This window comes from Sphaerodactylus townsendi, linkage group LG02, assembly GCF_021028975.2.
Source record: "Sphaerodactylus townsendi isolate TG3544 linkage group LG02, MPM_Stown_v2.3, whole genome shotgun sequence".
NCBI lineage: Eukaryota > Metazoa > Chordata > Lepidosauria > Squamata > Sphaerodactylidae > Sphaerodactylus > Sphaerodactylus townsendi.
The window spans coordinates 176530721-176556482 of NC_059426.1; the positions used below are offsets into that span (position 1 = coordinate 176530721).

Genomic DNA, 25762 nt, shown 5'->3' on the forward strand with positions numbered 1-25762 from the left:
AAACAGGTTTGAGGGAAATTGTGTTGCAAGATGTGAGTATGCCAGGGCCAGTGTGGCATAAAGCGGGCACAGAGATTTTGAACCAGAGTCTCTGAAACGGCTACTCTGCGCCATGTATGGCCACTAACCTGGATAGCTTTAAAAAGGGCTTGGACAGATTTATGGAGGAGAAGTCGATTTATGGCTACCAATCTTGATCCTCCTTGATCTCAGATTGCAAATGCCTTAGCAGACCAGGTGCTCAGCAGCAGCAGCAGCAGAAGGCCATTGCTTTCACCTCCTGCACGTGAGCTCCCAAAGGCACCTGGTGGGCCACTGCGAGTAGCAGAGAGCTGGACTAGATGGACTCTGGTCTGATCCAGCAGGCTAGTTCTTATGTTCTTAAGTTGTTGTGCGGATAAAAGCAGAGAGTTGGTGAGTGATATGAGCCGCTTTGCGCCCCTATTGAGGAGGAAGGTGGGATATGAATGAAGTAAATAATAAAAAAATAGCAACACATTCTCAACCTAACCGACCTGCTAGGGTTGTTGTGGAGATAAAGTAGAAGAAAGGAGAATAATGGGAGCTTCTTTGGGTTCCCATTTGGGATTAAAGTTGGCGTGTAGAAGAAGCAATTACGTTAAATTAGTAAAGAAGGTTGCTGCGGCTTCCAAACAGATCATTCCTGGCAATATCTAACTCAAATGGAAGAGTCTAGCAAAAGCAGGGCCAATTGATTGGCCGTTCTTGCAGCTGCTGTAAATGTCACCGGGTCTACTCCAGAGCAAGCCGCTTCCAGGTTGTCGTTTAATAGGATTAATAGATCCTGGGGAAACAGCCTTTGATGAAAATTAATCGAAATAAAAGGGTTCCCGCGGAGAAGAATTAACGTCTGGTTATTTTACCGGCAGGGAGCCTCATCGGCAGCCGGCCAGCCAAATGTTCAGGAGGTGGAAATGAATTCATTAGGGGGGCGCTTAATTGGACTGGCGAGCACCTTCCACACTTAATGCGCTCCGGATTGGGACCCCCTTCTTGCGGAAAAGGGGGTAGGTTGGAGAGGAGTTGTTTCAGATTTCTGTTTAAAAACAGCCCTGCCGTTCCGTTCCAGCAGAGAAACATTTTAACATGTTTCTTGCTGGAACTTCTCGAGTCCAACCCCACAGATCTTGCTGCGGGCCAGGTTTCTATTTCGTTCCCCCCTCCCAAAATGCATGGTCTACTAGCCAAATATCCCATCCCTTTACGATCTTGCTTTGGTGGTTGTAACCCACAAGTTGACTTTGCTCTGTCGAAATCTGCCCCTTTGTCTTTTCTTCCCCTCGTTTGACCTTTAGGAGAACATCTTTAAAACTCATGCGAACTCGGTCGGATTTTGTTTGGCAGGAAAATGTCGGTTTTGTGATTCGGTCTCCCCCCCTCCTATAGGAAGAGAACTCAGTGGTGCATTTTCCCCCCTTGAAACTCCTGTTTTTGAGAGAAAGCATTGAAGAACAAGGGGGGAGAAAACGCAGAATCTGTAAGCAATTATCCTATTACATGGAAAGCGCAGCTACGAAAAGCATAATTCAGACCAGATGCAGAAATGAATGTGAATTCCAAATTTCAGATGATCTCAACTCTTTCTCCTCCTCCTCCATTTTCCAAATGGGCTGGAAACCGGACGGGGCTCCACGAATTCTGAGAAGGGTCGAATTCCTCTTTGGATGCTAAACGGGGGTCCTGTATCCTTTTTGGAAAGAGGCGAAGGGTTTGCGACAGCAAGCGATTTCTTTTCCTCTCTAATTCCTTTCCTTCCTCCTGGGGGAACTTCAGCCTTTCGATATTGTTTGAAGCATCGAGCTTGTCGTTTTCTGCTCTTGTCTGGAGGTAAGATTTGCAGCTGCCGAAAAGCGAATCCGTCTGTCGCTTACTCTGGGAGGGTGTGCGCTTTTGTGGATGTAGAAACGGGCCTTAAATAATTCAGCGAGGGATATTTCAGAACTGCAGCACAGTGTGTGTCTCTTGGAGCGAAACACTACGGAGCCGTACTGTGTGTTCGACCAGAACCCTGACCCGAATTTACTGGAAAGCTATTTCGGTGCCGGTATGTTGGGGCTCAGAGCTGCGTGCTTCCTGAACCCTCCTCCTCTGTCTCCTTGTTGTAATGTGTTTGTGTATGTGTGTTGTTGTACAGTACTATCCATATAAAGTGTGAGTTGTTTTCTCAAGATGTGGGCGAGGTTATCAGAAAAAGGACTTCTCTTTTGTAGATGGTATCCCTAAGATAAGCCACTAACTTAAGAAGAACCCTGCTGGATCTAGTCTAGCGTCCCATCTCATACGGTGGTTGAGCAGCTCCTCTGGAGGGCCAACAGTAGGACACAGAGGGTGAGGCCTTCATTAGAACATCAGAAGAGCCCTGCTGGATCAGACCAGTGGTCCATCTACTCCAGCATCCTCTCTCACATAGTGGCCAACCAGTTCCTCTGGAGGTTCAACCACAGGACATAGATGCCAAGGTCTTAATAAGAACATCAGAAGACCACTGCTGGATTAGACCAGTGACCCACTGAGTCTAGCATCCCATCTCACACAGTGGCCAACCAGTTCCTCCGGAGGTTCCTTTTAGTCGCCATGGCTAGTAGCCACTGATAGGTCTCTACTCACTTCCCAGTGTTGTTATGGGCAAGTAGGCATCTGGTCAGAAGTGGGTTAGCTCACCTGGCAGCATCCTAGGGGATGGCCTGCAGGTACCCCAGTGGATACGTTCCTTGTCTATAGGTGTTCCACTCTGCTGGCAGTGATGATGGAGAATGTGTCAAGCCCTGCAGGTTTTCCAAGGCGAGTGCTTAAGAGAGGTGGTTTGCCATTGCCTTTCTCTGCATTAAAGATGTGCAAGCACTAGGTCACTATTGAGCCATGGGGTGGCACCACAGCACGACATTTACTAGGCAGGTTGTGTTTACAAGATGGTTTGCCATTCCCTTCCCCAGCCGTCTACACTTTACCCCCAGCACGTTGGGTACTTCTTTTACCAACCTCGGAAGGGCGGAAAGCTGAGCCAACCATGAGCTATCTACCCGAAACTGACTTCTGTTGGGACCGAACTCAAGTTGCGAGCAGAGCTTTGACTGCGGAACTGCAGCTGACCACTACAGGGTTCCTCTTGCCTGCATAGCAACCTTGTTATTCCTTGGCGATCTCCCATCCAGTGGTGGGATCCAAAAATTTTAGGCTCCCATGGTGGTAGGATTCAAACAGTGGTGTAGCGCCAATGGGGAACAGGCTGGAAGCCTTGAGAACACGATGAGGCGTGGCGAGGGAATTCCTGAGGCGAGGCATTTAATAATTTCTCTGTTACTGTAAAACTCTTACTGTAAAAAAAAAAGTTTCCTAATTTCCAGCTGGTATCTTTTCTGTCCGTGAATTTAAAACTCATTATATGCAAGTCCCTATCGCAGCGTTGGTGGCCGAACCTTTTGGCCACTCCAGATGTTATGGACTACAATTCCCATCAGCCCCTTCCAGCATGGCCAATTGGTAATTGTAGTCCATAACATCTGGAAGTCTCAAATTCGCCACCCTATATATCCTCGTCTGCCTTAACAGAAACAACTTCTGCTCCCTCCAAATTGACTGCCTGTCAAATGCCAATACTTTCAGAGCACTTAATTTTGTTTCTAGAAATCAAAAGAAGGATACTTTCCTTAAACGAAGAATTTTTACCATATTTCCTAAAAACATGTTTTTTGAAAAGCAATGCACTTGTAGGGAGAATTATCCCGTTTTCTACCTTAAGCTAATGGCCAATACATAGGAAACAACAGGACTTTATGATTTTTTGGACCTAATAAGATTTCTAAGGGAAAAGCAGACCCAATTAGTAACCCCCTCTCGGCACACACAAATAATTAGTAACCCACTCTCGGGAACTGGTGAGAACCTGCTGGATCCCACCTCTGCTCCCATCCCAGGGCTAACCAGGGCTGACCCTACTTAGCTTCCAAGATCTGATGAGATTGGCTAGCCTGGGTGACCTAGGTCAGGTCTGGCTACCCTACTTTCAGGTAAACCTGTTTGTGAGGATGCTAACTTGCTGCCTCTCACCCTTTGGACAATTGTACCCTGGAGCGACGGCATGGTACCTGCGGGGCAGAGATTTCTGTACTGACGGCATCCAAGTTGTGGGGCCGAAGACCTTGGAAGCCCCGCAGTTAGCAAAAGCGGGGAAACCCCGATGTTTTGGGGGGGCTCCGCTCCTTCCAAGTTGCTTCTCCGTCTAAAGCCAAGAGCAAAAGCTGCCTTTTTTTTTGGTTTTAACGCCCTTTAAATGTGATATCGATATTCCTACTGTCAATATTGTGCAGGTTGCTTCTATTACTTTTATGTGTGTAGGGAAATGTCGGCCAGGGATCACTGCGAAACCATTTAATTCACTGTGAGGAACGGGAGGCCGCCCCTCGCAGGGATTGATGTACGGCATTTCCTTAAACGTACCAAAGCAGCTTACGAAATATCAATATAAGGAATATTGGTATCACATTTAAAACCTTAAAAGGCTTTGCTCTTGGCTTTGTGACGGGGCAACGAGCGAAACCTGGAAGTGAGGGGCGAGGCAGAAGTGTGCCAACCGAGGGGGCTTGAGCAGTGGAAATCTTTTGGAGACCCCCACTGGGAAGGCACTGCAGGGTTAGGAATGCGAGCTCTTCAAGCATAATGGGCCTTTGTGCGCCTCGTCTCAGACAGGCCGTTGCGAAATGCGCAACAGTGGATCTGAAAGCCCTTAGAGCACAGGTGTCAAACTCGCGGCCCTCCAGATGTTATGGACTACAGTTCCCATCATCCCCTGCCAGCATGATGCTGGCAGGGGATGATAAGGCAACAATCCTGCTTTATCCTGGAGAACATGTAAATTCTAACCTGAAAAACCATTCTGGAGACATTCTCTGCTGTGGCCACGACTGGCGGAGGAGAGATATTAGGGTTTAGAAACATCCTAAGATTCAACCGCGACTGATTTGCCAGAAGGGTTCTAGAGTCTCACGGTTGGGAAGATCTGTACTTTGGCTGTGAGCTTCGCTAGGCTGCTTCCCGTCTGCACATCTCCCGCAAAAAGGGTGTCGTTGCTGGCCTACCTCACAGGGCCGTTGTAAGAGTTATTGGAACAATGTGCAAAAAGGTGCTTTTGGCGTTGTATAAGTGGCAAAAATGAGAGCTATTTGGTTCTGGCCTAAGGTTTAGTGGGCCAGCTCTGATTTTGGCTGGTGCGTGGTTATCTAAACACTTTGTATTGGTAGGGTATGTTTAATTTATATACTGCCCTCCCCCAAAAGGTTCAGGGCGGTGCACAACAGGATAATAACAATATCAGCAATCAAAACATCATACTACAAACATCAGGAACATCATATTAATAAACAAGGGTCAGGAAACAACATCACAACATCATAGGCATAACATCATAACATCAAAACATAACATCATAAGTATAACATTATAAATAACAATATGCATAGAGTCATAAAACATAACATTATGAACACAATAAACCTAGCATGATAAACAAGCATCAGTAGCTATAATATCATAAACTATGAATCAACAATAGTCACAGCAACATACATAATCAACATAACTAGGTAGTAATGAGCATAGAAGAAGAAGAGTTTGGATTTATATCCCCCCTTTCTCTCCTGCAGGAGACTCAAAGGGGCTTACAATCTCCTTGCCCTTCCCCCCTCACAACAAACAACCTATGAGGTAGGTGGGGCTGAGAGAGCTCCAAGAAGCTGTGACTAGCCCAAGGTCACCCAACTGGCGTGCGTGGGAGTGCCCAGGCTAATCTGAATTCCCCAGATAAGCCTCCACAGCTCAGGCGGCAGAGCAGGGAATCAAACCCGGTTCCTCCAGATTAGATACACAAGCTCTTAACCTCCTACGCCACTGACTTTCCCCTATAATGACCTAGGACGGTGGTGGCGAACCTATGGCACTCCAGATGTTCATGGACTACAATTGCCATCAACTTATGGCCATGCTGGCCGGGGCTGATGGGAATTGTAGTCCATGAACATCTGGAGTGCCATAGGTTCGCCACCACTGACCTAGGAACTTACCCCTAACAGACTTCAGCTGTGTTAACGGCAAAAGCCTAGGCCAATGAATAATCTAAAAATACAATATCTTATCACTAAACTAAGCCCAAACAAAACTAACAACACCCAATGCTAACACGGTAGTATTTACAATAACACACTACCTAAACTAATAAATTTCAAAGAAGAGGAAACCCAACATAGTATTGTTGCAGTGACCCAGGGTTATCATGTGAGCCCTTAGCAGAGATTAGAAACTTTGGCTTCTGTCTTGACATGTAGGAGAGCCTCTAGGGAGTTAATAGTTCCTGCAGAGTTGATAGTTCTTGGGCTATAGGCACCTTACCAGACTACCGACCCTATGCTGTCGCTCATACCCTCCCAGTGCAATTGTATGAGTCTCAGATCTGCAAATTGGCAAACTTGTCGGGTTATGTTTCTTCCAGCTGGTGCCAGTTAATAGGTTTCTTTCCCCCCCTGACAATTCAATTCAACAGGGACCTACTTGGGAGTGCTTCCGGGCTGTTCCCATTACGGGCAGCCGTCACGGGGAAACAGGAAGTATCTCGTAAAAGAGGACTGCCTGTTGTGCCGCTTTTGAGTTGCCGACTCCAGCTCGGGAATTTCATGGAAATTCAGGGTGGCGTCTTTAGAGGCGGAACTTGGGGAGAGATTTCCCATAGAATCCGTGGTATGCCATAAATTCTACCCTGTGCGGAATTCTTCTCTCCTTCTTGGGGAGATTTCTAAAGAGAGGCTGGATGGCCGTTCATCAGGAGTGCTTTGGTTGCGTGTTCCTGCATTGCAGGGGGTTGGACTTGATGGCCCTTGGGGGTCCCTTCCAACTCTACGATTCTATGATTCTAAGTCACCTGTCCCTTGATGGCAACGAAAGATATTGTCATCGCACGGGGTGCTTTGCGTTTCGTTCTCGAAAAGGGCAGGTCTGCGCCCCACAGCTCTTACTTAAAATTTGAGCAGGTCAAAATGGAGACATTTATCCCTTAGTGAGTAGTGAATCCAGCGGTGCAAAGAGACGGGCAGGGAAGGCGGCTGTTTTTGGCTACCCCTCGTGAACACCGGAAGGCTTTAAATCTCTCTTTGTTTGGGTCAAATGAACTCTGTAAACACCAAATCCCGCTGGACGTGACGACATTTGTGTGCACTGCAGAGCGTGGGGCATGCTTGGCTCCAGTTGGGTGAAGTCCGGCAGAGAGAGAGAGAGAGAAATGGGAGGAGAGTGAGCAGTAAAAGAAAGTCCGGGGTTGCCCAACTCTCGGGGCACTGAAATTTAGAAGAAAGGGAAAAGGCCGCAGAGGCTTAAAGATGTCAAGAGAAACTGAAGTGGACTGGAGAAAGCATCTTAAATGGGTGGGGGGAAAACCCCCAGAGCACCGTGGCCGTTATTTGGGAAGGGGAAGAGACCGCATTACAAATTCATGGACCACCCTAGTTCCCCAGCAGGAAAGCATCACATTCGCTTTCAGGGTTTCGAGGGGGGGAATGAATGGGAGGCGGCCCCAGTCTGGAGCTGCGAAACGGGACAAGAGGAACGGGGGGGGGGGGGCCCTCAGGGAAGGGCACACAGAGCAGCCAAGGGGTCAGAGCATGGCCCTCCGCCCCACAAGAGGAGACTTTGAGAATTGAGCCTCTTTTTAGTTTAGAGAAAGGACAGCGAAGACCTGTAACCAATAGGGCAAGATTCTTATTAAATTTGCATCTTTTTTCCCCCTTTTAGGTCATAAATGACCCCTGTAGGTAGGAGCGGGCCCAGTGGTGGGATCCAAAAATTTTAATAACAGGTTCCGATGGTGGTGGGATTCAAACACACACACACCTCCAGTCCCTATTGGGCAGGGAGGTTGCTTTAGTAACTCCTTCTCGGCACTCAGAAAAAAATTAGTAACCACTTCTGGAGAAGTGGTGAGAACTGGTTGGATCCCACCTCTGAGCGGGCCCTTTTTGTAAAGAGGGCAGCTGGCGAATTTATTTATTTATATTTATTATTGGATTCCCTATAGTTTTATTATTTGACTTCCGCGTGGTGGACTCAAGGTGGCTTACAGAAAAAAAATCCGATTTAAAATCCCAAGTACAGCTGGTCAGTTTCTCAATAATCACCCTAAAATCGATTTTAACTAAGATTTTAACTATGGCTACCAATCTTGATCCTCCTTGATCTCGGATTGCAAATGCCTCAGCAGACCAGGTGGTCAGGAGCAGCAGCAGCCGCAGAAGGCCGTTGGCTTTCACCTCCTGCATGTGAGCTCCCAAAGGCACCTGGTGGGCCACTGCGAGTAGCAGAGTGCTGGACTAGATGGACTCTGGTCTGATCCAGCAGGCTAGTTCTTATGTTCTTATGTTCTTAAGGAATGACAGAAAATAAGAAGGGAAGGGGATTAAAGGGGAAAGGAAGGAAAGGAAAAATGACAGCAATAGGGAGGACATTTATGTTGGAAAATGCCGTTGCCGTCTTCAGCCATCGGCCCAACGGCTCCGTTTTACAAGCCCTGCAGAACTGAGTTAAGTACCACAGAGCCTGGGTCTCGTTCGAAAATATCATTGGGATTTTGCCATGGGAGCATCCATGTTTAAGAGCAGTGTATCTCTAAGTGAGGGGCAAGGTTGTTGATCATGGCCAGAAGCCAAGGGTGGAACATAGGCTCTTTGATGGTCGATTAGGTCTGTCCTCCATTTGATCCTTACAACGCCCTGTGAGGTAGGTTAGATGGGCAGAGAGTGTTGGGCTCAAGGTTACAGAGACTGGAAGGGGCTGTGGCTCAGTGGGAGAGCATCTGGTCGGCATGCAGAAGGCCACAGGTTCAATCCCAGGCATCTCCAGTTAAAAGGACCAGAAAGCCGGTGATGGGAAAGACCTCTAACTGGAGAGCAGCTGAAGTCAATCTATCTCATGCTGATTCTTCCTCTTTTCTATTGTTTTCCACGTTTCCCAGCAGTATTATCCTTTCCAGTGATTCTTCTTGTCATTTGACCAAAGCACGTTATCCTCAATTTAGTCCTTTTAACTTCTAGGGAGAGTTCAGGCATGGTTTGATCTAGAACAGGGGTCTGCAACCTGCTGCTCGGGAGCCGCATGCGGCTCTTTCAGTCTTATACTGCGGCTCCGCGTGTCCTGGAGGTCGGAGGTTAGTGTGGGCGTGTCCTTCCAGCCCTCCAGAGCAGCGCTGGAAGGAAAGGCGAGTGGAGGGGCTGAACCAGAGGCGGCTCCGTGTGGAGCTGCCTCTTCGGCTCAATAGATCTTCAGGGCCGTGGAAACCGGGTCCAAATGGCTCTTTGGGTGGTAAAGGTTGCCGACCCCTGATCTAGAACCACCTGGTTTGGTTTTTGGGCAGTATCCGTAACCTTCTCCTCCGACACCACATTTCGATGGAATTGTTTTCTTTCTCCGTCGGCTTTCTTCATTCTTCACAGCTGTCCTTCCCAGTCTCAATCTCCTTCTGATTTTTTTGGTTGCCGCCTTGGTTGACAGTGGAGCCAAGGAATAGAAAATCCCGAACCATTTAAGGCCCCTTCCACACACGTGGAATAATGCACTTTCAATCCACTTTGCAGCTGGATTTTACTGTGCAGAATAGCAAAATCCACTTGTAAACAATTGTGAAAAGTGGATTGAAAGTGCGTTATTCTGCACGTGCGGAAGGAACCTCAGTGTCTTCATTGTCAACCTTAAAAGCTGTGCGATTCCTCACGTGCTGTGTGGTTTCCGGGCTGTATGGCTGTGTTCTAGCAGCATTCTCTCCTGACGTTTCGCCTGCATCTGTGGCTGGCATCTTCAGAGGATCTGTGGCTGGCATCTTCAGAGGATCTTCAGAGGCATCAGATCCTCTGAAGATGCCAACCACAGATGCAGGCGAAACGTCAGGAGAGAATGCTGCTAGAACATGGCCATACAGCCCGGAAACCACACAGCACCCCAGTGATTCCGGCCGTGAAAGCCTTCGACAATACACTGTGCAATTCCTCATTTGCCATTTTTCTTTTGCCTTCTGAAGTTCAGCTATATTCCTGATTTATTTATTTTTTTTGTTTCCATGTACCCAGTTTAGGGTAGATATCTTACATCGCTCTTCCTGTTTTTGCCGCATGTCTGTCTGGAAGAAACCAGACCTCTCCGGTTTCATTCCTTTGGGGGTAAGGATAGGGAGCCATTCCTTCCCCACAGATATGTTCTCTTCTGCATTGCGACTTCATGCACTCTTGTGAGAAAGAAACGGGGCCCGGTATGGCTGGAAGTCAACCTTGCCGTTTCGACCTCCTTAAAAGAAACACGAACCACTAATGTGGAGGTTTTGCCTAATGTGGAGGTTTTGCGTAGTTGTCTGGGCAACCGTGTGGGGTTGGCTTGACAGTGTGGTCCTCTGGGCCAGCTGGACACCAAAAGGAACGTTTCGGGTGAAAATTTCACTCCAGGGAAATGTGAGTCATCCCATTTAATCCTTCTCCCCCCCTCAACGCCACTTGCTAGCAGGCAAAGGGTTTCTAATTAATTGCGTTAGTCGTATTTCTGCCCCATGACCTCACAGCTGAACACGTGCGCCTTCGTCATGTTGTGATTTCAGCCACCAGCGGGTTTTGCCGTACTGAGCTGGCGTGTGCAGCTGGGGCAGAAACCACAGCCCTTTGCTGGGTGGGATGCTATACCACAAGCTCAGATTCTTCTGTGGGTCACTCCCTTCCCCCAGGGATCCCGGTTTCTCATAAAACACACAAAACTGCCTTATACTTGGGCCATCAAAGTCAATATTGTCTACTTAGACTGGCATCAGGTTTCTGGGGTCTCAAGTGGAGATCTTTCATGTCACCTACAATCTGGTCCTTTTTTGAAACTGGAGGTTACAATCATAGAGCTGGAAGAGACCCCCAGGGGCCATCAAGTCCAACCCCCTGCCGTGCAGGAACACACGATCAAAGTACTCCTGACAGATGGCCACCCAGCCTCTCTTTGAAAACCTCCAGAGAAGGAGACTCCACCACACTCCGAGGCAGTGCATTCCACTGTCGAACAGCCCTGACAGTCAGGAAGTTCTTCCTGATGTTTAGGTGGAATCTCTTTTCCTTCACTTTGAACCCATGACTCCTGGTTCTCATCTCTGGAGCAGCAGAAAACAAGCTTGCTCCCTCACCAACATGACATCCCTTCAAACATCTAAACATGGCTAGCATGTCACCTCGTAACTTTCTGTTTACCAAACTAAGCGTACCCAGCTCTCTGATTCTCTCGTCGTATGGCAGGGATGCCAGACCTTTTACCATTTTTGGTTGCTCTCCTCTAGACCCGTTCCCGCTTGTCAATATCCTTCCTCAATTGCGGCCCCCAGAACTGTACACAATATTCCAGGTGAGGTCTAACCAATGCAGAATAGAGAGGTACAATTACATCCCTCGATCTGGACACTATACTCCTATTGATACAGCCCAGAATCGCATTGGCTTTCTCAGCCGCCGCATCGCACTGCTGGCTCACGTTCTGTTTGTGGTCTGCTAAGACTCCCAGATCCCTTTCGCACGTAGTGTTTTCAAGCCAGGTGTCACCCAAGGGTTGATCCCGGGCCTTTCTCAGAGTCAAGCTGTGCTCTGCCACTGACCCAAAGTTCTCCTTCCATGAAGGGGCATGGGATCTCTGACAGAGAATTCTTAATGTTCTTTCTAAACGACAATTTCCAGGATTCCCAGAGGGGATTCAGGACAGCTTTATGGTTGTGACTCTGCTATAGATTCATAGTGCAAATAAGTGACTTGGGCTGTATTTGTGCAATGCATTCTGCAATGTGCGCATTTTTGCATGCATTTGTTTACATCCCGCTTTTCTCCGCGGTTGGGATTCAAAGTGGCTTAGAGTATCATTTGCGACGTCTCGGACAGCTACTGTGTCAGACTACACAGGGAAGCCTTTGAACTCCACAAACACTGAGACAGTTTCAACAAAAAGAGAGTCTGAAAATCAAAACCTGGCTACCAGCACTAAAAAGCACCAAAACCACAAACCAGAGACATTCAAGTGCAGCTGCAAATGAACTCCACCCAGACACATGCAAATGCAGTGATGAAGTCCCCCCTTGGCATGGAAAATATTCCAAGTTCAGTTGCTGGCATCTGTAGTTAAAATAAAAGATCAGGGCATAGGTAATGTGAAGAGCTACGCGTGACCCTGGAGAGCCACTGTCAGTCTGTGTAGTACAAAGCAGCATCGTGTGTGTGTGTGTGGGTTCTGTTAGGTGTGTAGGGTTGCCATGTCTCTCACTATGGTGGGCAATGTCCTGCTGGCAACCCTTTCTTCCTCCCACTTGAGCTGTGGAGGCTTATCTGGTGAACCAGATTAGCTTGTGCACTCCAACACATGAGGCCAGCTGGGTTACCTTGGGCTAGTCATAGTTCTTCGGAGCTCTCTCAACCTCACCCACCTCACAGGGTGTTCATTGTGGGAAGGAAGGGAAAGGAGATTGTAAGCCCCTTTGAGTCTTCTTACAGGAGAGAAAAGGGGGCTATAAATCCTCCTCCTCCTCCTCCTCCTTCTTCTTCTTCAAGATATCATGCAGCGTGATGTCACTTCCGAGGGAAATACCCCACCACACAATCATCCCATACTGAGTCACAGAAAGAAAGACATCTTACTGTGACGTGCCTTTGAAGATGCCATCCGTAGATGCAGGCGAAATGTTAGGAGCAAAAACGACCAGACCACAGCTATCCAGCCCAGAAAACCCACAACAGCTAACAGCACTCTCCCCTTCTCCATTTCCTTCCAACCGCCCTTTGAGGTAGGCCAAGCTGAAAGTTTGTAATGAACCTAAGATCGCCGGCGTGTTTCCCTAGTAGGAGTGGGGTTTTGAAACCACTTGGCCAAGGGGAATGCCAGGGTTTTCCCTGCCTTCTTTCTGAGCCTGACACAGAGAACAGGCTGTGACCCCCTTTCCAGCCCCATAGTAGGCCCCTGGTTCAAATGTCAGACTAGGAGCAGCAGTGGCGTAGGAGGTTAAGAGCTCGTGTATCTAATCTGGAGGAACCGGGTTTGATTCCCAGCTCTGCCGCCTGAGCTGTGGAGGCTTATCTGGGGAATTCAGATTTAGCCTGTACACTCCCACACATGCCGGCTGGGTGACCTTGGGCTAGTCACAGCTTCTCGGAGCTCTCTCAGCCCCACCTACCTCACAGGGTGTTTGTTGTGAGGGGGGAAGGGCAAGGAGATTGTAAGCCCCTTTGAGTCTCCTGCAGGAGAGAAAGGGGGGATAGAAATCCAAACTCTTCTTCTTCTTCTTCTAGGATCTGAGAGACCCATATTTAAATTCTCACTTAGCCAGATAACGAAGCAAACAAAGAAAGGAAGACTCTTCCTCCTGCATTTCCCTCCTGCATAGTGGTTAGAGCATTACACAAGCTGAGAGCCAAGTTCAGGTCTGCCAACGAGCTTGTAAGGCAGTGGTTCTCAACCTTCCTAATGACGCGACCCTTTAATACAGTACCTCATGTTGTGGTGACCCCCAACCCTTACATTTATCCATTTTACAGATAGGAGAACACTGATGCAGAGAGTCTTAGGCGACCCCTGTGAAAGGGTCGTTCGACCCCCAAAGGGGTCCCGACCCCCAGGTTGAGAACCACTGTTGTAAGGCAACCTTGGGGTAATCTCGTTCTCTAACCTACCTTACAGGGTTATGAAGCTAGGAGGAGAAGAGAGACCCATACGCAAATCTCTGTGCTCTTTGACAGAAGGGCAAGGTAAAAATGTCCCGGGCAGAACATGATAGCCATGTTTAAGTATTTGAAGGGATGTCATGTTGGTGAGGGAGCAAGCTTGTTTTCTGCTGCCTCAGAGACTGGGACCAGAAGCAATGGGTTCAAGGTGCAGGAAAAGAGATTCCACCTAAACATTAGGAAGAACTTCCTGACAGTCAGGGCTGTTTGACAGTGGGATTCCCTGCCTGGGAATGTGGTGGAGTCTCCTTCTTTGGAGGTTTTAAAAGAGAGGCTGGATGGCCATCTGTCAGGAGCGCTTTGATTGTGTGTTCCTGCATGGCAGGGGGTTGGACCAGATGGCCCTTGGGGGTCTCTTCCAACTCGGATGATTTGATGGTTTATGCAATTTCTTTACTTCTTAGAGGGGGTGATGCTCCTCCACTTCTCTGATTTGTGTAACTTTTGGTGGGGCGGGGCTGTGTCTGTGACCCCCTTGGTGGATTCCTCTAGCAACAAGATTCCTCTGGAGGGGGAAGTCAAGTCCCCTTTTCTTTGGTTTGTGGCAGAGAGCCCAGAGGAGCTCCAGATGCTAGAGAGAGGAGGATAGGCTGGAGAGAGGCAGGGTTGGGAGAAACCAGGGGGTTGGGAGACGGAAGGTAGAGAGTGCATCATGAAGCCATAAAGTCAGAGGTGGGATCCAGCAGGTTCTCACAGGTTCCCGAGAGTAGGTTACTAATTATTTGTGTGTGCCGAGAGGGGGTTACTAATTGGTGATTTTGCCACGTGATTTTGGCCTTAGTGACGCCCCTCCTCTCAGCAGTAGCGCGCAGAACTTGAAGCAGTCTAGCAGGAAGTACACCGGCGTGCGTGGCAGCCTGCGCCTGCGTGCATTCGTTTGCTGCCCAAGGACCGGCGCAGCGGCTGCGTCCTTGCCACAGCCCCGCCCAGGAATGCCCCGCCCCGGAATGCCTGGCCATGCCCCCGTCGTGCCCCGCCCAGTCCCATTGGCGCTACGCCACAGTTTGAATCCCACCACCATGGGAACCTGTTACTAAAATTTTTGGATCCCACCACTGCATAAAGTCCATCTTCCAAAGGAGCTATTTTCCCAAAGGAACCAATCTCTCTGGCCTGAAGATTAGTCGTAATCCCGGCAGCTTTCCAGAACCGTCTGGAGGTAACTGTAGAACCCCAAATGCCAGAGAAGATTCCTGTGCATCTTCACTCCCTTCCCTTCCCTGGTCTGGCTTTGGGGCTTAGAGAAACCCGCAGGGCTAGGAGATGAAGGGGGAGCGTTTGTCCTTTGCATGTGAAAACGATCAGGCTGAAATACCCCTCTCTGGATTTGAAGTTCTTTTAAAAATATGAAAGAAAACCATCAAATGGGGAGCATTTGGGTTTCAAAGCGCAGTCAACAATCTTTCTGGCTTCAAACAATCGCCTTCAGAAAGATTCTTTTCTAAACAACGTTCCCAGGGACGTGGAGCCAAATTCCTTCGCAGCATAGCTGTGTGTGGTTTTTTTTTCCACTGACATTTACAACCCAGATGTCTCCTCCTCGGGTTGGATTTTTTTTCTCCCCCCCTCCTCCCCCAACTCGGTTTTTATAAATACTGTATTGGGACGCATCTGTAGTTCTGCTCCGGTCACGTCCTTCGAAGTGTAACGTGTAGCTTTTTTCTCAGGAAGGCCGTGTACTCTGAAGGCAACGTGGGGCTCTTTTACTTAAGGAAATAGGCGTTCCCCCCCTCGCCCCCAATGCCAGGACCAGTTCTGAAGGTCCCCAATGCTGCCTTGGCCGGAGCCCGCGTGCTAGTTTTTGCAAAAATGAAAAATATTTATTTGCATTTTTATCCATCCCTGATTATAAAGATGTCCGCTTCTCCCTAACAACAGTCCTGCGAGGTAGGCTAGACTGAGAGTGAGTGCCTGGCCTGAAGACACCCCGAGAGTTTCATAGCCCTGTGTATGTTTAAAGCTAGGTCTCTGTATATTTAAAGTTTGGTTTTTGTAGCCCTTCTCTAATCCAAGGCCCCCCAAGATGTTTTAATGTTGGTTGGCTGTTTTTAAATGTAAGCTGTGAGCCCACCCCCCAAGCCCGAAAAGGGAGGACTGACCTAATAAATCCAATGAAATAGAAATAAATAAATACATTTATAGAAAGTGGGAGGGGCAGCTGATTTTTTTTTTGTCCAGAACGCTTCTGACTGGCCATTGGAGATTCAGTTAGTGTGTGTTCGTTTTTGTCTGAAATGTTGTAGTCCCTGCAATTTTGCGATTGGCTCCGCCTCTCACGGCAGCCATTTTGTGGTGGCGCCCACCATGCAGTGTCAGAATTCCAAAGGTGCCCCACAGGCAGTGGTGGGATCCAAAAATTTTAGTAACAGGTTACGATGGTGATGGGATTCAAACAGTGGGGCCGCCGCACACACGCGCCTCCAGTCCCTATTGGGCAGGGAGGTTGCTTTAGTAACCCCTTCTCGGCACTCAGAAAAAAATCAGTAACGACTTCTAGAGAAGTGGTGAGAACTGGTTGGATCCCACCTCTGCCCACAGGCTTTAAAAGGTTGAGGAAACCCCCCCTGCTCTAACCACTATGTGACACCAAATCGCTTACTGCACGTTTAACTGCACAGTGTTAAAGGAACACGAGAGAGAGCTAGCATTGTGGCTGGTTGGCAAAATACAATTTGTAGCCACTTTATTTGAAAACGGCTTGCCTTGTTGGGAATTTTACAATCAAAAATGCCAATATAAAAAGAGAGAGGCAGCGTGGTATATTGGCTAGAATGTCAGACTGGAATCTGGGAGACCCGTCTTTAAAAGAAGGACAACTTTCTGGACAACAGCTTTGATTAGGCCGACCAAATGAGCCCAAAACTCTGCAAGCTTTCAAGTTCGTCAGAGTGCTTTTCCGGCTCGATGTCACAATTTGAAAAGGTAGCAGGCAGAATCTTCTGGGGCCCGTGATCTTATCTGCGTGATCTTGCAGGAATCCTTCCTGAGAGGCTGGCCGGCAATCTGCTCCTTCTCTTGGTTGCTGAGAAAGTGAAAGATTTGAGTTTGACCCCCTCAGAATCCGCAGAATCTGACCATTGGTCCCTCTTGCCCCACTGCTCTCTGCTCTGCTTGTCAGAGGCTCTCCGAGACCCCGGCCGGAAACCCACCCAGCCCGGTCCACCTACAGCATTTTTATCCCACCTGGAATCTCAGGGTGACTTCAGTATTGATTTGCATTTACGTGCATTTATTTATTTACGTGTCGCTTTTCAACCTGCAGTCAAAACGTCTTGGAACACCATTCTCTCCTCCTTTATTTTCTCATAATAACGACAACCCTGCGATGTGGGCTGGTCGAGAGCTCGTGACAGACCCAAGGTCGCCCAGCAAGCTTCCAGGGTAGAGGCTGTGGCTCAGTGACAAAGTATCTGTTTTGCGTGGAGTAGATCCTGGGTTCAAACCCCGGCATTTCCAATTAAAAAGGACTAAGCAGGAGACGCTGTCAAAGATCTCTGCCTGAAAACCTGGCGAGCCACTGCCGGGCCAATGAGCTGATTCAGAATAAAGCAGCTTCATTGTCTTCGTGGTTAGAAGTGGGGATTCAAACCCAGCTCCTAGTCCACTGCTCTATCCACTACGCCGCGCCGACTCTCAGTGGTTCTGACCTGACTCTCGGGGCGATTCCGCACATGGGTAAAATAGGTTCGATCCAGTTCCCTGAGAACGGTACTGACCTAGGTCGAAGCCATTGTTGTTCCCCACTGCAACCAGCTTGATCCCAGCTCGGAGGGCGGAATCATCCTGTGCTCTCGCCATGTTCGCCTGATTGGCTACTGTTCTAATGGCCATGTTCCGGCTTTATCCTCACACCGCTATAAGAAAACTGCCACAGGAATGGAGGGACGAGCAGCATGCTTTTTTTATTGGCCAGCTATACGCATGCCCGAAACACTCAGCTGTGATTGGCTGAATGGGGGACTCCTGGCACCAGAGATTCCGCACTTTACTGGAATCGAGCTGAGTTCAAGCGTGGTTCCCTGAAAAAGTAGTAGTTCCCAACTGGAGTTGGAAATTTGACCATTACACGGGGCGATGCTGGTACAAAACCACGTCGATCCCAGTGGTTGTGAGGAGCACTTAGCTCGAATGCAGCTCAAACTTAGGTCGATAACGCAAGTGCAGAATCGACCTCAGTGGTTCTGACTTGTTCTCAGTGGTTCTGACCTGTGAGGTAGGCGAAGCATGGAGAACGATTGGCCAAAGGTCACCTGGTTAGTTTCGGAGCTAAGTGAGCATAAGAGGAGGGCGACCAAAATGGCCAAAGGTCTGGGATCCATGCCCTACGAGGAGAGACTTAGGGAGCTGGGCATGTTTAGTCTGGGGAAGAGAAGGTTAAGAGGGGACATGATAGCCATGTTGAAATATTTGAAGGGATGTCATGTCGAAGAGGGAGCAAGCTTGTTTTCTGCTGCTCCAGAGACCGGGACCAGGAGTAATGGATTCAAGGTGAAGGAAATGAGATTCCACCTAAACATTAGGAAGAACTTCCCGACAGTCAGGGCTGTTCGACAGCGGAATCCGCTGCCTCTGGCAGTGGTGGAGTCTCCTTCTTTGGAGGTTTTTCAACAGAAGCTGGGTGGCCATCTGTCAAGAGTGCTTGGATTGTGTCTTTCTGCAATGGCAGGGGGCTGGACTGGATGGCCCTTGGGGGTCTCTTCCAACTCTACGATTCATTTGGGCTTGGGTCCCCATCCAGCCCGCTAAACCCACCTGACCTTTGAGTAGCTGAATTTGCAAAGGAGGTCTCTGCGCTCGCCTTCTAGCTTGACGCCGTGGGGTTCTGGGCACTAAGAAATGGTTTAGGCAGAGGTGGGATCCAGCAGGTTCTCACAGGTCCCTGAGAGTAGGTTACTCATTATTTCCGTGTGCCGAGAGGGGGTCACTAATGGGTGATTTTGCCCCGTGATTTTTGCCTGAGTTACGCCCCTCCTCTCAGCAGTAGCGCGCAGAACTTGAAGCAGTCTAGCAGGAGGTCACCGGCGTGCGTGGCAGCCTGTGTGCATTCAAGCTTTCCCTTGCCTAAGGATCTGGCATGACAGCGGCCAAGTGCCTTTGCCACAGCTCCACTCCAGGGAAATGCCCCCGCCTCGAATGCCCAGCCACGCCCCCCGATCAGTGCTCCTAACGCCCAGCCCCATTGGTGCCCCGCCACAGTTTGAATCCCACCACCATGGGAACCTGTTACTAAAATTTTTGGATCCCACTGCTGGGTTTAGGGTTCGGTGTTGCAAAGGGTCTGCCGAGGCTGGTGGGCTGCAGGGCCCTGGCCCGCCGGAACGTGCCAGTTTCGAATACATCTGGGGCGGTGCGTGCTCGCGGCCTTGCAGCGACACCTATTTTAAATCCTCGGGGTCCTAAATTTAGCCTCTAACAGGAAGCGGAGAACAGCCCTTGGCCCAGGAATGCCTGCCTCAGCAGTCCGTTGCCTCCGCGACTGGAAATTCTGAACTCTCGATTCCTGCAATCCCAAGGGATCGGACGGAGGTTTTTTTCCAGGGAGGGCGTGGCGGGTTTGTGGCCGCGTGTGGCAGAGATGCCCAGCTTTCCCCCCAGCTGAATAAATTGGGAGTCACTCGCCTGCGCCGCAAGACTGCTAGATGCAGGGTTCGGTGCTTTGCTGTGCGGGGGGAAGAGTTTGCGACAGCGTCTTGCGGCATTTGTTGCTGGAACCAGACTGGAGCAAGTGGTGAAGAGCAGTTAAAAACTCCCGAAAGGTGTCTCGCTGTCTGCTGGAGGGGTGAGGGGCGTCATAAGAGAAGGACCTCTACGGACCCGTGGGGAAAGGAAATCCCTTCCTTTCTGTTGCAAAGTAAGACTCAGCAGAGTGATGGCCACTAACCTGGATAGCTTTAAAAAGGGCTTGGACAGATTTATGGAGGAGAAGTCGATCTATGGCTACCAATCTTGATCCTCCTTGATCTGAGATTGCAAATGCCTTAGCAGACCAGGTGCTCGGGAGCAGCAGCAGCAGCAGCAGAAGGCCCTTGCTTTCACATCCTGCACGTGAGCTCCCAAAGGCACCTGGTGGGCCACTGCGAGTAGCAGAGAGCTGGACTAGATGGACTCTGGTCTGATCCAGCAGGCTAGTTCTTATGTTCTTAGAGTAATATACTTTCAATCCACTTTCACAACTGTTTGCAAGTGGATTTTGCTATTCCGCACAGTCAAATCCAGCTGCAAAGTGCATTGAAAGTAGCAGAAGAAGAAGAGTGTGGATTTATGTCCCCTCTTTCTCTCCTGTTAGGAGACTCACAATCTCCATTCACTCCCGCACACACACCAAACACCCTGTGAGGAGATTGTAAGCCCCTTGATCTCCTTGATCTCAGATTGCAAATGCCTTAGCAGACCAGGTGCTCAGGAGCAGCAGCAGCAGAAGGCCATTGCTTTCACATCCTGCAGGTGAGCTCCCAAAGGCACCTGGTGGGCCACTGCGAGTAGCAGAGTGCTGGACTAGATGAACTCTGGTCTGATCCAGCAGGCTACTTCTTATGTTCTTATGCCTGCCTGCCTGCCTGCCTGCTCGCTCTGGCTGGCAGCAGCTTCCCAAGGTGTTTTGATTAAATACGGCACGCAGCCCCCGTTACACCTTCTCTCCAAATCTGCAACTAGAACAGGGTTAGGGAACCTGCGGCTCTCCAGATGTTCAGGAACTACAATTCCCGTCAGCCCCTACCAGCATGGCCAATTGGCCATGCTGACAGAGGCTGACGGGAATTGTAGTTCCTGAACATCTGGAGAGCCGCAGGTTCCCTACCCCTGAACTAGAACAAGAAAGCTGTGCCTTGGGTATATAAAGTGCTGTCATGACAGGGGCATACTGCTCAGGGGGACATACGGGGTCAAATGTCCCTGGGCTGAGGCCATTTAGTCACATGGGGGGGGCACGGAAAATTGCCCCCCCCTCCTCCCCCATATACTGATTTCAAGACCTGGTGCAAAAAATATTATTTAGTCGTGGTGGGGGCAGGCAGCTGTCCAATTGGGGGGGGGGGGCGCTCAGATTTTGCACCAGGCTCCATTTTCCCTAGATACGCCTCTGGTCACGGCAATACCGGACCCTAAACCACTTCTTAGTGCTCAGAACCCCACGGTGTCAAGCTAGAAGGCGAGCACGTGCCTTGAGCACAGAGACCTCCTTTGCAACTTATGATGACCTCATAGGGCTTCCAAGACCAAAGACGCAGAGGTGGTTTGTCACTGCCTGCTTCAGCGACACTGGACGTCCTTTGCGGTCTCCCATCCAAGTACTAACCAGGACTGACCTTGCTAAGCTTACAGGAAGCCATCCTGGGCCGTCCAGGTCACATCAGAGGTGGTTTGCCGTTGCCTGCCTGTTGTCAGGAGGGATGGCGTCTAGGTCAGGGGTCGGCAACCTTTACCACCCAAAGAGACATTTGGACCGGTTTTCCACGACCCCGAAGGTCTACTGAGCCAGAGAGGTGGCTCCGTACAGAGCCGCCTCCGGTTCGGCCCCTCCACTCACCTTTCCTTCCAGCGCTGGGAGGTGGAGGTGCCGGGCAGGGAAACCCCCTCTGCCCGACAGAGCAGGCAGCCACCTGTTCCATGGGGCAGCGGAGGGGATGGTGGCTGCAGGGATGGCAGAAGAGGGATGGTGGCTGCTCTGGGGGGACACGCCCACGCTACCCAGGCCATGTGGAGCCGCAGTATAAGGCTGAAAGAGCCGCGGGCTGCAGACCCCTGGTCTAGGTGATTGAGATGCATTCCTGCCTCACTGTAACCACTTCATACTACAAATCAATGCAGCTAAAATAACCAGCCTGCTATACGCCACCAATGCCATTTGGGGCATTCTTTCCTTGATCTTCACTTTATGGCTTCACATGCTTTGTAGATAACTAGGCTTTCCCCGACACCCTGGTCCCATGGGAATCGGAGCCACATCCGTTATCTCGTGGGGCAGGAAGCCAGGTGGCTTCTTCTTACCATCTGCTGCCGACCTTGGGGTGCCTCAGCTCTGCAGACTGTTTTTCACCATTTCTTGGGAATTCGGGAGGGGGGGATCTGCAGGGAATAAAGCGGGTGGCAAAAGCTAGGTTTGTCAGAACTGGCTTTGCCGAATTTAGTGCTCTTGACACTGTCTGTCCTCTTTGTCCCCAGTAAAAGTTCGAGGCTGCTAAGAAGGCCCGTGGTTTTAACCGGGTGTGTGGAACTTGTGCCTGCTCCCCATTCTGGGGTGGAGGCCACCCATTACAGTCCTAACCTCTACAGCATGCTGGCTCTTGGTAGTGTAGCATAGTAGTTAATAGTGTCACAAACTCCATGGTCAGTGTATCAGCAATCCTACGTTTTTTCTATAACAAGGGCCATCAATTTGTGCCTGCAGCATTAAAAGTCTTTAACACCAAGGTGGTCCAGCAACTATTATATGGAGTCCCACTTTGGATAGGCTCCTGGTCCAACACAGCTGAGCGAGTACAATCTCGCTTCTTATTTAAACTTTTGGGCATGCCTCACTGCGTGCCTTACGCCACCCTGTGCCTCGAAACCGGGCAACATCTCTTAGAGACAAGAGCGTGGCTCGCCACGCTCAAATATTGGCTGCGCATCTGTTTCAACCGTGATGCAGCCTCCTTGTCATATAAAGCCCTCAAGACTTCTTGCCACTCGGAATGGTGGGGCATTATAGAAACAAAAATTAACAAATTAGGCTATTCTTTGGATTATCTGGCCATGCTACCTTCTAAAGAGACTTTCCAGCTTCTGAGGAGAAGGTTGTTTGACCAGGAACGTCAGACCCTACTCGAAAAGGCTTCCAGGACTTGCTCTCCTTTAGCTCTAGGCATGACCTACACTGGTAATAAGGGGGCTCAATACCTGCACCAGATAACCGTGCCCAGGCTCCGTAGAGCAATGATGCTGGCCCGTTGCAGTGCCCTTCCATCAGCCGTATCGACAGGGAGATACATTAAAACCCCTTACCACCTAAGGCTATGCATATGCAATGGGAACTGTGTAGACTCTATAGATCATATTCTACTTTATTGTCCACTTTACACAGGACCTAGAGTCAAACACCTGTCACCTCTGCTACTCAAAAAAGAGTATGCATCTGACTTGCAAAAGATCACCTTTCTGTTGGACAGCTCCAGTAGTGATGTAAACGATGCAGTCACCAAATTTTTGGACCTGTATATAAAACAACGCTTTAGGAGCAAATCCTGAACATCAGCCTTCTCTTTCTGTCCATTTATTTTAGCTTCCCTCTACTTGGTTAAGTGGATCTGTGTATATAATGTTGTTATGCCAATAAAGGTTCTTTGTTTGTTGTTTAGTTAATAGTGTCGGGCTACAATCTGGGAGACTTAGGTTCCAATACCTGTTCGTGCCATGGGAGCTCATTGGGCGAGTCACACTGTCCAAGCCTGACCGCCCTCACAGGGTGGGTGTGTGGATAAAATGGAAGGAAGGAGAATTCTGTATGCAGCGTTGGGTTTCCATTCAGGAGAAAGTTGGAGTATAAATGAAATGAACAGGAGCAGTACAATTCTCCTGCCTAGAAGACATCATCAAGGGGCCTTTGTGTCTCACTGCCTGTTTTGGGTATGTCAGCTCTGAACATAAGAACATAAGAACGAGCCTGCTGGATCAGACCAGAGTCCATCTAGTCCATCACTCTGCTCCTCGCAGTGGCCCACCAGGTGCCTTTGGGAGCTCACAGGCAGGAGGTGAAAGCAATGGCCTTCTGCTGCTGCTGCTGCTCCCGAGCACCTGGTCTGCTAAGAGTGTGGGGGCCCCCCATTCCGCCTCTCCACCCCCGCCACCCTCTCCTGGAAATCTGCTCTGGGGCGGCCAGCTCCTTTGTTTCTGCCTACCTGCCTTGAAACGCGAGCCGTTGGATCTCGAACGGCTGTCGAGCCGCCAGAGTTAAAAATAACGTGCTCCGTTTTAAATGTTTGTTCCCGTGCGGCTTCTGAACCTGCCGTTTGAATAGAATAGAATAGAATAGAATAGAATCTTTATTGGCCAAGTGTGATTGGACACACAAGGAATTTGTCTCCGGTGCATATGCTCTCAGTGTACATAAAAGAAAATACATTTGTCAAGAATCATAAGGTACAGCACTTAATGATTGTCATATAGGTCTAGTAAGCAATCAGGAAACAATCAATAGTAATAAAAACATAAAATGTAAAATCATAAAATAAAATGAAATGTCAGCACAGGCTATAGTCATACAGTCATAATTGGGAGGAGATGGGTAATAGGAATGATGAAAAAGTAGTGCAGTAATTATATAATAAATATATAATAAATAGTTTGACATTATTGAGGGAATTATTTGTTTAGCAGAGTGATGGCATTCGGGAAAAAACTGTTCTTATGTCTAGTTGTCTTGGTGTGCAGTGCTCTGTAGCGACGTTTAGAGGGTAAGAGTTGAAACAGTTTATGTCCAGGATGCGAGGGGTCAGTAAATATTTTCACAGCCCTTTTTTTGACCCGTGCAGTATACAGGTCCTCAATGGAAGGCAGGTTAGCAGCAATTGTTTTTTCTGCAGTTCTGATTATTCTCTGAAGTCTGTGTCGATCTTGTTGGGTTGCAGAACCAAACCACACAGTTATAGAGGTGCAGATGACAGACTCAATGATTCCTCTGTAGAACTGTATCAGCAGCTCCTTGGGCAGTTTGAGCTTCCTGAGTTGGCGCAGAAAGAACATTCTTTGTTGTGCTTTTTTGATGACATTTTTGATGTTAGGTGACCATTTTAGGTCATGAGATATGATGGAGCCTAGAAATCTAAAGGTCTCTACTGTTGATACTGTGTTGTCTAGTATTGTGAGAGGAGGTAGGATGGGAGGGTTTCTCCTGAAATCTACCACCATTTCTACGGTTTTAAGTGTGTTCAGTTCTAGATTGTTCCAGTGGCACCACGAGGCTAGTTGTTCAACCTCCCGTCTGTTTGTTCGGCGATAAGGGCCAAGGTGACATGTTTTGCCCCACGGGAGCCTCGTCGGGTTTCTGGTGCGCCGAGCGTGTATTTCCCAGGAGCGCTCACCACCCCCCCAGTTGTCCACTGCCTTATCTGTAGCTTTCGATGTCCTAGTCAAGGCCGGGAAATTCAGCCTCTCCGAGCAGCGGCTCACGGTGCCAGTTCCCATTAGTTTCGATTTGTGTTCTGTTTGCAGCGAGCCGCCGGCCCCCTGCCGAGGTTCTTGCATGAGATACGATGCTTGCTAGCTGCAGAGCTCAGCTGGGAGTGAGTTCGCAGGCCTTTGAATGCGGTGACGGGTTGGCGGTCGGGCGCCATAAGCATCCCTTGCCTTGAGAGCCAGGCAAAGGGCTCTTTTGCCCTGTTTTCCCTCATGCGAAGAGCAACAGGGACAGTGTCGTGCCGTGGTTAGAGTGCTGGGCAGGGATCTGAGAGGTTCAAATCTCCACTTGGGGATTGGAAAACGGGCAGAGCCGCCGTGGAGCCTTTCGGTCTCACTGCCTTAAATTCTGTTGCATTTTTATTCCCCCCCCCCCCGACTTTCTCTAAGAAGCTCAAGGGGGGGGGGGTGTGCATGATTCTCCCATCCTGAGACGAACCAAAAAAAGGCAGTAAGACAGAAAGGCTCCGCAGCAGCTCTGCCCGTTTTCCAGTCGTTCTCTCATCTCAGGATACTGGGACTGCTCCTATTTATGTATTTCATTTATACCCCCACCTTTCTAGAACCAGGGGGCATCCATTGAAAATGCTGGGGGGAAGAATTAGGACTAATAAAAGGAAACACTTCTTCACGCAACGTGTGATTGGTGTTTGGAATATGCTGCCACAGGAGGTGGTGATGGCCACTCACCTGGATAGCTTTAAAAGGGGCCTGGACAGATTGATGGAGGAGAAGTCGATTTATGGCTACCAATCTTGATCCTCTTTGATCTGAGATTGCAAATGCCTTAGCAGACCAGGTGCTCGGGAGCAGCAGCCGCAGAAGGCCCTTGCTTTCAC

General features: G+C 49.3%; 1 protein-coding gene across 3 annotated transcripts in view; it reads left to right on the forward strand.

The window, feature by feature from the left end:
- FRMD6 (FERM domain containing 6) overlaps window positions 1-25762 on the forward strand; it is a 184662-nt gene that overhangs the window by 102314 nt on the left and 56586 nt on the right. Inside the window, exon 1 of one of the 3 annotated variants that reach the window (XM_048486074.1) lies at window positions 1611-1848. The exons of the other annotated variants lie outside the window; for them this stretch is intronic. The gene's annotated coding sequence lies outside the window, so the exon portion shown is untranslated. Of the gene's footprint in view, window positions 1-1610; window positions 1849-25762 lie in introns of those variants that run through there. 3 annotated transcript variants of the gene reach the window in all.